Source organism: Delphinus delphis, chromosome 1, assembly GCF_949987515.2.
Source record: "Delphinus delphis chromosome 1, mDelDel1.2, whole genome shotgun sequence".
NCBI lineage: Eukaryota > Metazoa > Chordata > Mammalia > Artiodactyla > Delphinidae > Delphinus > Delphinus delphis.
The window spans coordinates 77,680,500-77,693,946 of NC_082683.1; the positions used below are offsets into that span (position 1 = coordinate 77,680,500).

Genomic DNA, 13,447 nt, shown 5'->3' on the forward strand with positions numbered 1-13,447 from the left:
TTCTGTGATTTCAAGTTACTGTCTAGTGTCCTGTCATTTCAATCTGGTTGACTTGTTTTAGCATTTCTTCTAGGAAGGTCTACTAGTGATAAGCTCCCTTAACTTTTGGGAATCGCTTATTTTCTTCATTTTTGAAGGTTAGTTTTGCATGTATAGAATTCGTTGACAAGCTTTTTTCTTTCAGCATTCTAAAAATTTCCTCCCAGTCCCTCCAGGCCTTTATGCTGTCTGATGAAGAATCAACTTTTAAACTTATTGAGGATTCTTTCTAAGTGACGAGTTGCTTCTCTCTTGCTGCTTTCAATATTCCCTTTTGTCTTTGGTTTTCACAATTTGATTATAATGCATCTCAGAATGGTAATTTCTTTTGAGTTTTTTTACTTGAATTCTTTGAGCTTCTTGATGTGCAGATTCGTGTCATTAATCAGATTTGGGAAGTTTTCTGCCATCATTTCTTCACATATTCTTTCTGCCATTTTCTCTCTTCTCTCCTTCTGAGATCCCCATAATGTGTATTTTTGTAGTCTTTATGGTATCCCAGAAATCGCCTAGTCTCTGGTTTTTTTTGTTTATTTGTTTGTGTAGAACAAATGTTTATTGATGTACAGACATTTTGAGGGGGGCTCAGAGACAGATGTAAACACAGAAACAAGCATCAGCTTTCATGAATATCAAATATTATGAAGCAGAGACAAGCAGCAGAACTCAGGGAGTCCTCCCACCAGCAACTTCCCATGAGCCTGTTCATAAACATGAACACCAAGATCTCTCCCAAAACCTATCTTTAGTAGAGCTCAAAGAGAAGTTCTCATGAAGTCTCTTAACAGATTAAGCCAGGTATCAAATTAGTTAGGTCGATTGCAAATCATTTTTAAGTCTATTGAGTTTTACCTTCTGTTTGCTTTGCTTTGTCTTGTTTTTAATTAGTAGCATACACATTTAGTTTTATGTCTTACTGATCAACTTACTCTTATCATTATAAATATTTCCTTTTATCTCTGAAAATAGACTTACAGTTTACTTTGTCTGATACTAGTAGAGCCATACTATCCTTTTTATGCCTAAGGTTAACCTAATGAAGTTTTCCATCCTTTTATTTTCAACCTGTTTGTTCTTTTCTACTTAAAGTGATATATTTTATGTACATCATATAGATGTCTCTTTTTATCTAACCTGAAAATCTAATTGAAGTTGTTAGTCTTATATTTTTTAACAGCTTTATTTGTATACATAAACTGCACGTATCTGATATGTACAATTTGATAACTTTTGTCATATCAACCCTCAAAAGTTTCCATGTACCCTTTATAAACTGTCCTTTTAATATTATTTTTGATATTTATTTAACTCTTCAATTCTTGATGTTTGAATTGCATTTACTCTTTTTTCTCTGTTCATCCTTTCCTTCTCTTTGTGGTTGTTTTTGAAGAAAATAGTTCCATTATTCCTTTTCATGTCCCATAACAGTGTTTTAATTACGCCTGTGCATGTGTGTGGTGTGTTTATTGCTTACTTTAGAGATTCAAGTATGCATATTGAACTTATTACAGTCTGTGATCACAGTGTACTCTCTTACTTCCAAATCTGTTTAAAAATTTTATGGAGAAATATTTGCAAATTCTTCCACTTCACCCTGTTTATCCTCATTGTAATATATTTTACTTCTACCTGTGCCTTAATCTGCAGCTGACCCTTGAACAACACTGGGGTTAGGAGCACCAACCTTCTGTGCAGTCACAAATCTGTATATAACTTCACAGTCAGCCCTCCATGTCTGTGGACTCAACCAGCTGTGGATCATACAGTACTGTAGTTATGTATGTAGTGAAAAAAAATTCATGTATAAGTGGACCTGCACAGTTCAAACCCATGTTGTTCAAGGTTCCACTGTACATCTTCTAGTGTTGTTTTTACTTAAAGAGCTAAGAACTTTAAGGATATACATGATCCGTGGTTAATTGAATCTGTGAGTGTGGGATTACAGATATGGAGAACCTACTGTTAAGTTACATGTGGATTTTCGACTGCAAGAAGGGTCAGTTCCCCTAACCCCCACATTATTCAAGGGTCAACTCTAATTTACTTCGTTACAAAGTATTTTTCCAAAAACAAAACAAAACATTGTTCTTTATATCTAATGGCTCATTTATCCGTACTGTTATTCTTCACTTATTCTTGTTGTACTTGAGATTTCCTGTTAGAATTTTCCTTTAGCCCTTAGCCATTTCTTTTAGCATTTATTGTAGTGAAGATGTGGTAGAGTCTAATTTTTCCACTTTTTTCTTGTTTATTTCATCTTCATTTTTAAAGAATATTGTCGGTAGAAAACCTTTATAGGTGTTTTTTTCCTTTCAGCTCTTTAAAAATGTGATTTCATTGTCTTCTAGCTTTCCTCTTTGTATTGGGCTGGCCAAAAGTTTTGTTTGTTTTTTTCCATAAGATGGCTCTAGTAGCACTTAGTTGTCGTTAACTTCATTCAAAACAATTTTGTTAGCTTGTATGTGCAGCTGTTATATCAGCCTGCATTTTAAAAACGACTTGGTGAATTTTTGTGTAGCCATTTTAATATTGAAGATGGAAGAAAAAAACAACATTTTTGGCATATTATCCTTTATTATTTCAAGAAAGGTTAAAACACAACTGAAATGCCAGTGCGGTGTATGGAGAAGGTGCTGTGACTGATGAAACATGTCAAAAATGGTCTGCAAAATTTCATGCTGGAGATTTCTCACTGGATGATGCTCCATGGTCAGGTAGACCAGTTGAAGTTGATAGCGATCAAATCGAGACATTAATTGAGAAGAATCAACGTTATACCACACGGGAGATACCCAACATACTCAAAGTAACCAAATAAAGTGTTGACAATCATTTGCACCAGCTTGGTTATATGAATTGCTTTGATGTTTGGGTTCCACATAAGTTAAACAAAAAACCCCTTCTTGACCATATTTCTGCCTGCAATTCTCTACTTAAACGTAATGAAAGTGTTCCATGTTTAAAACAAATTGTGATGGGCGATGAAGAGTGGATATGTACAATAATGTGGAACAGAAGACATCATGGGGCAAGCAAAATGAACCACTACCAACCACACCAAAGGCTAGTCTTCATCCAAAGAAGGTGATGTTGTATATATGGTAGGATTAGAAGGGAGTCCTCTATTATGAGCTCCTTCCAGAAAACTAAACGATTAATTCCAGCAAGTACTGCTCCAGTTAGACCAACTGAAAGCAGCACTTGATGAAAAGTGTCCAGAATTAGTCAACAGAAAACACCATGGTCTTCCATCAGGATAATGCAAGACCGCATGTTTCTTTGATGACCAGGCAGAAACTGTTACAGCTTGGCTGGGAAGTTCTGATTCATCTGCTGTATTCACCAGATGTTGCACCTTCATATTTCCATTTATTTAGGTCTTCACAAAATTCTCTTAATGGAAGAAAATTTCAATTCCCTGGAAGACTGTAAAAGGTACCTGGAACAGTTCTTTGCTCAAAAAGATAAAACATTTTGGGAAGATGGAATTATGAAGTTGCCTGAAAAATGGCAGAAGGTAGTGGAACAAAAGGGTGAATATGTTGTTCAATAAAGTTCTTGGTGAAAGTGTGAAATGTGTCTTTTATTTTTATTTAAAAACCGAAGGCACTTTTTGGCCAACCCAATATTATGAGAAGTCAGCTGTAGTTCCTATCAATGTTTCCCTTCATGTAATGTCCCTCATTCCCCAATTATTGAAGTAACATAGAATTACATTGAATTTTCTTCATTTTTTTTCTTTCTGTTCCTAAGACTGGATACTTCAGTTCAACTATCTTTAAGTTTTCTTATTCTTCTGGATGCTCAAATCCTCTGTTGAACATCTCTAGTAAACTTTTAAAATTCCAGTTAGCATACTTTTCAACTCCAGGATTTCTATTTGGTTCTTATTTATAAATTCTCTGTCTTTATTAATATTCCCTATTTGTTGAAATACTATTCTGTCTTTTTCCTTTTGGTTTCTTTTAGGTCTTTGACCACATATAAGCTTTGACCATATGTAAGACAGTGGGTATAGAGTCTTTGTCTAGTAAATCCAATGTCTTCCTGAAGGATGGTTTCTGTGAATTTCTGCTTTTCTTGTGAATTGGCCATACTCTCTTATTTCTGTGCTTGCCTCATAATTTTTTATTGAAAGCTGGATATGTTGAGTATTATAATGTGTAACTGGAAGATACTCCCCTTTTCTATAATTTCTTATTGCTCTTTGAAACAGGGTGTAGTTGTTTAGTGACTTTATTTGCTAAAGACTGTATTTTTTGTCATGTGTGGTCACTGAAGTCTCCATTAAGTTAGTGGTCAACTAGTGTTTTGACAGACTTTTTTTTTTTCTTTAATTGGAGTATAATTGCTTTACAATGTTGTGTTAGTTTCTGCTGTAAAACAAAGTGAATCAGCTATATGTATACATATATCCGCTCACTCTTGGACTTCCCTTCCCCCCTCCCGCCCATCCCACCCATCTAGGTCATCACAGAGCACCGAACTGAGCTTCCTGTGCTATACTGCAGGTCCCCACTAGCTATCTATTTTACACATGGTAGTGTATTTATGTCAAACCTCATCTCCCAATTCATCCCACCTTCCCCTTCCCCCTCTGTGTCCACACGTCCATTCTCTATGTCTGCATCTCTATTTCTGCCTTGCAGAAATAGATTCATCTGTACCATTTTTCTATGTTCCACATATATGCATTAATATACGATATTTGTTTTTCTCTTTCTGACCGACTTTACTCTGTATGACAGACTCTGGGTCCATCCACATCTCTACAAATGACCCAATTTGGTTCCTTTTGATGGCTTAGTAATATTCCATTGTATATATGTACCACATCTTTATCCATTCATCTGTTGATGGGCATTTAGGTTGTTTCTGTGTCCTGGCTATAGTAAATAGTGCTGCAATGAACATTGGGGTACATGTGTCTTTCTGAATTGTGGTTTTCTCAGGGTATATGCCCAGTAGTGGGATTGCTGGGTCATATGGTAGTTCTATTTTTAGTTTTTTAAGGGACCTCCATGCTGTTCTCCATAATGGCTGTATCAGTTTACATTCCCGCCAATAATGCAAGAGGGTTCCCTTTTCTCTGCACCCTCTCCAGCATTTATTGTTTGTAGATTTTTTGATGATGGCCATTCTGACCAATGTGAGGTGATACCTTATTGTAATTTTGACTTGCATTTCTCTAATAATTAGTGGTGTTGAGCATCTATCTATTCATGTGCCTCTTGGCCATCTGTATGTTTTCTTTGGAGAAATGTCTATTTAGGTCTCTGCCCAGTTTTTGATTACGTTGCTTGTTTTTCTTGATATTGAGCTGCATGAGCTGTTTGTATATTTTGGAGATTAATCCTTTGTCAGTTGCTTCATTTGCAAATATTTTCTCCCATTCTGAGGGTTGTCTTTTCATCTTGTTTATGGTTTCCTTTGCTGTGCAAAAGCTTTTAAGTTTAATTAGGTCTCATTTGTTTATTTTTATTACTCTAGGAGGTGGGTCAGAAAAGATCTTGCTGTGATTTGAGTGTTTCAAACACTTCAAAACACTTCAAAGAGTGTTTTTCCTGTGTTTTCCTCTAAGAGTTTTATAGTCTCCAGCCTTACATTTAGGTCTTTAATCCATTTTGAGTTTATTTTTGTGTATGGTGTTAGGTAGTGTTCTAATTTCATTCTTTTACATGTAGTTATCCAGTTTCCCCAACACCACTTATTGAAGAGACTGTCTTTTCTCCATTGTATAGTCTTGCCTCCTTTGTCATAGATTAGGTGACCATGGGTGTGTGGGTTTATCTCTGGATTTTCTATCCTGTACCATTGATCTATATTTCTGTTTCTGTACCAGTACCATACTGTCTTGATTACTATACTTGTAGCATAGGCTGAAGTCAGGGAGCCTGATTCCTCCAGCTCCGTTTTTCTTTCTCAAGATTGCTTTGGCTATTCGGGGTCTTTTGTGTTTCCATACAAATTGTAAAATTGTTTGTTCTAGTTCTGGGGAAAATGCCCTTGGTAATTTGATAGGGATTGCATTGAATCTGTAGATTGCTCTGGGTAGTGTAATAATTTTCACAGTATTGATTCTTTCAATCCAAAAACATGGTATATCTCTCCACCTATTTGTATCATCTTTAATTTCTTTCATCAGTGTTTTATAGTTTTCCGAGTACAGGTCTTTTGCCTCCTTAGGTAGGTTTATTCCTAGGTATTTTATTATTTTTGTTGTGATGGTAAATGAGATTGTTTCCATAATTTCTCTTTCTGATCTTTCATTGTTAACGTATAGGAATGCAAGAGATTTCTTGCCTTAATTTTCTATCCTGCAGCTTTACCAAATTCATGGATTAGCTCTAGTTTTCTGGTGGCATCTTTAGGATTTTCTATGTATAGTATCATGTCATCTGCAAACAGTCACAGTTTTACTTCTTTTCCAATATGTATTCCTTTTATTTCTTTTTCTTCTCTGATTGCTGTGGCTAGGACTTCCAAATGCCTGCAAGCAGAAAGAAAATTTGCCATGTTTGCAGCTGAATTCTGTGTTTGTGTGCCAAGGCATACCTTCAGCATTCACCCAGGCATTTTGTAACTCTGCCTTTGCTTGCACAGAGCTTGAAGATCTGCCAGATGTGAGAGCTTAGGGCCTTTTCAGATCTCTTCTGAGTATGTCTCCTTTTGCATCTAGCCTTCTAGTTTTCCAGTAACACGTGGAAACATTGCAAAGCTCTTATTCCTTAAAACAGTTTACTCCCTAGCTTTTCGCCAAGACTCTAGGATGTCTATTAAACAATATAGACAACTGATATCCTTTGCTCCTGGCTTCAGTGGTTGTTTCATTTGCCTTTAAATGCCCTCCACTTAGCTATTTCTCTGTCCTGAGAGATTTCTTAGGTGAAAAAAAGATAAACCCTTTCTGTTAGTCCTTCAGGGAGCCTTCAGAGAGGTCAAAGCAGGCATCCACAGTTCTTTGAGTATGAAGTCTTCTCTGCTCCCTCTGGCACTGGGACCCTGTACCAGGAATGCAGCCTGCTATCTTCAGGACTATCACCAAACCATTAGGGGTTGGGGGGAGGAGGGATGAAGCAAAGATAAAGTAAAATGCCAGAAAGCTCTCCTACCAAGTATTCATTGCATTTTTTGATCAAGCATTTGTTTGGTTGCAGTAAACCTTTGTTTCCCAGATTTTTGTTCAAGTTGATTATAAGTAGTTTCCCGGTTTTATTTGTTTGTTTTCCTATGTTCCTGTGGAGAAACTGCCTTTGGAGTTTGCAACTCTAGCATTTTCTTACCATTACCTACAAAGGTTTTTATGGCCCATGTGAATGTGGCATATTTTTGATACACAGGCCTCCCTCTTCTCCAGGAATCCTTAAATTATCTTATCAATATGAATGTCAGAGAGGGCTTTACCTTAAAAACAATCGTCATTAAATATTTTGAGGATATGAAAGTGTTCTTCAGAATTGCACAGCATACTATCACATTTTAGTACTTTTGGGTACCATTAATCAGCTTTATATTATGGCAGACTTTTACATTCAACCTTGAAGGAGAAATTTACAGTTGAACAATGCTGTTGCCACTATTAAGATCAGTTTAAATCTGCAGTTACCAAATTGAGTTCCTAAATCTGAGGTACCCTGGGATGCCAAAATGAATTCACGAGGGTACAACAGGATATTTTAAGTTTTTGAGGGAAACACAGTATTACTTCACTTCCTACCATCATCATTAATCTACTGGCTTCAAGGTAGTTGGAGTTTCAGCATTAGGTCGAATGACATGCCTTCTGATTATGTCACATATTGATGAAGCTGGGTGTTCCTGGTTTTTCCTTCACTGCTATAATGATAAATACTATGGGAAATCAATGTGGAATAGAAGATAAGGGTGGCACTTTCAAATCTAATCCCAAAGTTTGATAAGTTACACAGTGCCCAATAGATACACACATCTCATTAGGAAGTGATCATGGTTATTTAAGAATGAAATAAGATTACTTTTTTTCTTTCAAATTACGTGTATTATTTTTCAAATAGTTATTAATTTGTTACAATATCTTATGAAACAGAACTGTTAGGTACATTGTTCAGACTAGAAGCACAATGAAAAAATTGAGACATTAGGGTATCATGAAACGAGAAAGCTTGGGAACCTCTGTTCTAAATTCTCCATTGTATTTTAAATATTTATTATTTAAAGCATTTATCTTATGAGGTATCACCTCACACTCGTCGGAATGGCCATCATCCAAAAAATCCATAAGCAGTTAATGCCGGAGAGGGTGTGGAGAAAAAGGAACCCTCCTACATTGTTGGTGGGAATGTAAACTGGTACAGCCACTATGGAAAACAGTATGGAGGTTCCTTAAAAAACTGAAAATAGAGCTACCATATGATCCAGCAATCCCCCTGCTGGGCATATATCTGGAGAAAATCATAATTCAAAAGATAACATGCACCACAATATTCACTGCAGCACTATTTACAATAGCCAGGACATGGAAGGAACCTAAATGTCCATCAACAGAGGAATGGATAAAGAAGATGTGGTCCATATGTACAGTGGAATATTACTCAGCCATAAAAAAAGAACGAAGTAATGCCATTTGCAGTGACATGGATGGACCTAGAGATTGTCATATTGAGTGAAGTAAATCAGACAGAGAAAGACAAATATCATGATATTGCTTATATGAGGAATCTAAACAAAGGGTACAAATGAACTTATCTACCAAACAAATAGAGTTACAGACGTAGAAAACAAACTTATGGTTACTGGGGGAAAGGGGGAGTAGGGATAAATTGGCAGATTGGGACTGACATATACACACTACTATATATAAAATAGATAACTAATAAGGACTTACTGTATAGCACAGGGAACTCTACTCAGTACTCTATAATGGCCTATATGGGAAAAGAATCCAAAAAGAGTGGATATATATATATGTATAGCTGATTCATTTTGTTGTACACCTGAAATTAACACAACATTTTAAATCAACTGTACTCCAATTAAAAAAATAAGTAAATAAAATAAAGCATTTATGTTTCCAGCCACATCTTCTATAACTCCTACCATGAATCTTCTATTACAATTAATCTGGTTAGTGCAGAGTGCCTATTTAATGTCTTTGACTTATTATCCATTTCTTACTATTTTTTTTTTAAATCAAAACTGGGATATAGACCTATGAAGACCTTGTCGTCTACCTACATGTAATCTTAACCCCTATCACAAGATACTTTATACACTCAGTAGATATTTGGTAAATGTCATTTGATAATAAGGCAGGGACTGTACATCCAAGTTTCACCATCTTATGGCTCAGGGCTGAACATGTTTTTAATATTCAAGAATTTCAGAATGATCTATTGGTTAAAATATCGTTGTTACTTTAGAAAAGTAATAAAGCTGCATTTTTGAAAATCAGCTGATATGGCTGGAAATTATTTTCCTTTTCTATTCTGGTTGGCTGCTCTTCCCAACTCTTTAACCTCTTTTTAGTTCTCTCTTTCCTTGTTCTTCATTCCCTTAATGAACTTTACTCATAGTGATGTAAATCACCAGTCTAAAAGTAAGTATCTTATAATTCTTAAGATATTTTTTTTTAAATTCCTTTAAAAATTTAAAAAAAATTTTTTTTAAAATTCCTTTATCTACCAGACCTTAAACTAAATATGGAGTTAACTAGGAAGAGAAATAGTAGTGGTATTAATAAAGGATTAGACATGATAAAGTGTTAGCATAGATAAGTAGTAGGAGTATTTACTGGCCTGAGTTTTTACTGTATGCTATTATTTGTGGTTTATCTCATTTATACTCTGGTTTCTTTCGTGGTTGTATGATTATAATACTAAAATTTGCAAATTACTTTGATATAAAGTATAATTTAATTTTTAGTCCAAAGTTTGAGACATTTACTAGTGTTTATAAAAGAAGATTCCTCAGAATTAAAGTTAATTGTACCAAGATGAAATACTGAATTAGTAAAATTGATATAAAACAGTTTTTCCAGAAAGTTAAAAGAAATAAAAAAGTATTTAGTCCTAATGGAATTTTAGCTATTGCTTATGAATACAAACATTTATTTTTTGGATTTGCTTGTTTTTAAAATTTCATATTATGGGTCATAAAAGTAAAAAATGTAATTTTAAGCCACTTCTTACATGGTTATATGCAATAGCAATTGTGTCACCTCATAAAAGAAAGAAACTTCTAGATACTTAATAAAGATCTTAAATCCCTCCAGGTTTTATTCCAAATGAAAGCAGGTGTTGAACATTGTCATCTCCTAATACATTGAAATTACTAAAATCTTTAATAAGCTATATGCTACCGGGGTTTGAAGTAGTAACCAGATGTTTACAGTTTTCCCAGGATGACTTTTACATCTGAGCATTTACAGTGGAAATGAACTAAGTTTGCTACCTTAACAACAACAAAAAAACAAATAAAACACACAGACACAAGTTGCTTCTTTTGAACCAGAATTGAAATGATTTCCGTTATACTTAATCTGCCTTAATACTTTACAGTAAGATAAGATTTCCATAGCCTAACCAAACGTAAGATTGAAGTTTCCCCTCATGTTTAGAATCTTTATTGGGACATAATTTATACACTATAGTATATAAATTTTCACCGATTTCAAGTATAGTTTTAAATTTTTAGGAAATACATATACTTGAGCCACCATTATCAATATCCAGTTTTTAGAACATGTTTTATTGCACATATTTAAAGTGTATAATTTGACAAGTTTTGTCATCTATTTAAAGTCTTGAAACTATTACCACAATCAAGATAATTATATCCATCATCCCCAGAAGTATCCTCATGTGCCTCTATGTAATCTCTCTTTCTTGCTCTTCTCATGCTTTCCTTCCCCACACCTGTCCCCAGGCAATCACTGGCTTGTTTCTGTCACTAGATATTAGTTTTCACTTTGTAGAATTGTATATAAATTGAATCATACAGTGCATACTCTTTTTTTTGTTGGGGGTGGGAATCTGGCCATTTCACTCTGAATAATTCTTTTGATATTTGTCTATGTTGCATGTATCAGTAGTTCTTTTCTGTTTATTATTGGTAGTATTCAGTTGTGTGAATATACCATAACTAGTTTATCCATTCACCTGTGATTGATACTTGGGTTGTTTCCATTTTGTACTTTTTTCAAATATAGCTGCTAATAAGATCCCTGTATAGTTTTTGTGTAAACGTAGATTTCACTTCACTGGGATAAATACTTAGGAATTGTGTGGATGGATCACATGGTAATTTGCTGATAATGGGTTCTTTATCCATTTTTATATTTGAAAAAGCTTCATTTTTGAAAGAAATTTTCAGTAGACTTAGAATTTTAAGTTCATGGTTTGTTTCCTCAGTACTTTAAAGATATTGCTTCTCTGTCTTGCTTTCATTGTTTCTAATGAGAAATGTGCTGCTGTCCTAATCTTATATGTACATGTCATTTTTTCTGGCTGCTTTTAATACTTTCTCTTATTGTTTGTTTTGAGAAATTTGATTATGTTATGCTTTGGTGTAATTTACTTATTTTTCTTTTGCTCGGTGTTCATTGAACTTCTTGGATACTTCATAGGTTTATAGTTTTCACTACATTAGGCAATTTTTCAGTCATTATTTTTTCAAATATATTTTCTGTTCCCTATCCTCTTTGCTTTTCATCAGGGACTTCAAGTACACATGTATTAGGCCACTAGAAGTTAAACTCACAGCTCACATATGTGCTGGGTTTTGCCCTCCAAATCTTTGCTTTCTGTCTTCTATTTTTGATCATTTCTGTTGCGCTGGCTTCAAGTTCAGTAGCCTCTACTTTTGCAATGTGTAATGTGCCACCAATCCCATCCAGTTTTGGGGTTTTTAAAAAAAATCTCAATGTTATTTTCATCTCTAGAAGTTTGTTTTGTGTTTTTCTGACTTCTTCAGTGTCCCTGTTCAACTTTTTGAACAGATGGAATATATTTATAATAACTGTGTGAATGTGTGCTAATCCTAACATTTATATCAGTTTTGTATTGGTTTTCATTTTATTTTTTTAATGGGTCCCACTTTTCTGTTTCTTTGCTTCCCTGGTGTGATAGACAGAATATTAAGAATGACCCCCAGAATCCCTCCCCCATGAATATGATGGGGTATCACTTCTGTGATAATATTACATTACATGGCAAAGGAGATTTTTGCATATGTAATTTAGGTTACTAATCAGTTGACTTTGAGTTATCGTAAAGGACAGTTATATGGGTGGGCTTAATAAAATCACATGAGCCCCTTAAAAGTAGAAAATTTTCTCTGGCCAGTGGCAGAAGGGGAAGTCAGATATGAATCATAAAAAGGATTTTATGTGCCATTGCTGGCATAGAGATGGGGGGGCGGTCACTTGACGAGGGATGCAGGTCCACTCTAGAACTTGAAAACAGCCCCTGGCTGTCAGCCAGCAAGGAAATAGGATCCCTATTCTTACAGCTGCAGGAAACTAGATTCTGCCAATACCCTGAATGAGCTTAGAAAAAGGTTCTTCTTTAGAACTTCCAGATAAGAGCCTAGCCTGGCAGACACAATGATTTCAGCCTTATGAGATCTTTGACAGAGAATGCAGACCAGCCCACTCAAACTCTGGCCTACAAAACTGTTAGATAATAAATGGGTGTTGTTTTAAGCCACTACATTTGTGATAGTTGGTAATGCAGCAATAGAAAACAAATATACCTGATAATCTCTGATTAAATGCCAGACATTTGGAATTTTAGCTTGTTAGGTGCTGGGTATTTTTGTATTCCTACAAATATTACAAATATTACAAATATTTTTGAGCTTTGTTCTGGGTCATAGTTAGGTTACTTGGAAACAGTTTGATCTTTTGGGTAATGCTTTTAAGATTTGTTATGTGGGACTAGAGCATCATTTAGTCTAAGGGTAACTATTCTCTACTCCTGGGGCAAGACTGAAGACTTGGTCTGGAGAACCTTCTGCACATCTCAGGGATTCTGTCTCTGGACAGCTGTATTTTTTCCTTTACTCTGCCTGTGAAATCTCGCCACCTCAGTCAGTTCAGCCTCAATACTCTCAGTTCTGTCTCCTTAACTCAGGTAGTCCACTTGGCTCCACCTGAGTTCTCCCTTCCTGTGCTGTGTCCTAGATATTCTCAAGGTAGTAAGCAATCTTAGGACTCTTCTCTCAGGGATCACTGTTCTTCATTGCCTGATGTCCCTTTCCTTTAACACTGTTTTTTTCATATTTTTTGTCTGATTATTTTTTTTTGGTTGAGTTGAGATTAAATACAGACTTTTTTACTTTGTTGAAAGAGTCCTTTGGTTACTTTTAAATAATTAAAAAAGTAAGTTTTAATTATTTAAGTTTAATAGGACAGCTTCTACCAGGAAATACT

General features: G+C 35.0%; 1 protein-coding gene across 1 annotated transcript in view; it reads left to right on the top strand.

The window, feature by feature from the left end:
• The window catches only part of PKN2 (protein kinase N2), a 129,419-nt gene that overhangs the window by 73,617 nt on the left and 42,355 nt on the right, over window positions 1-13,447 (top strand). The window lies entirely within an intron of this gene.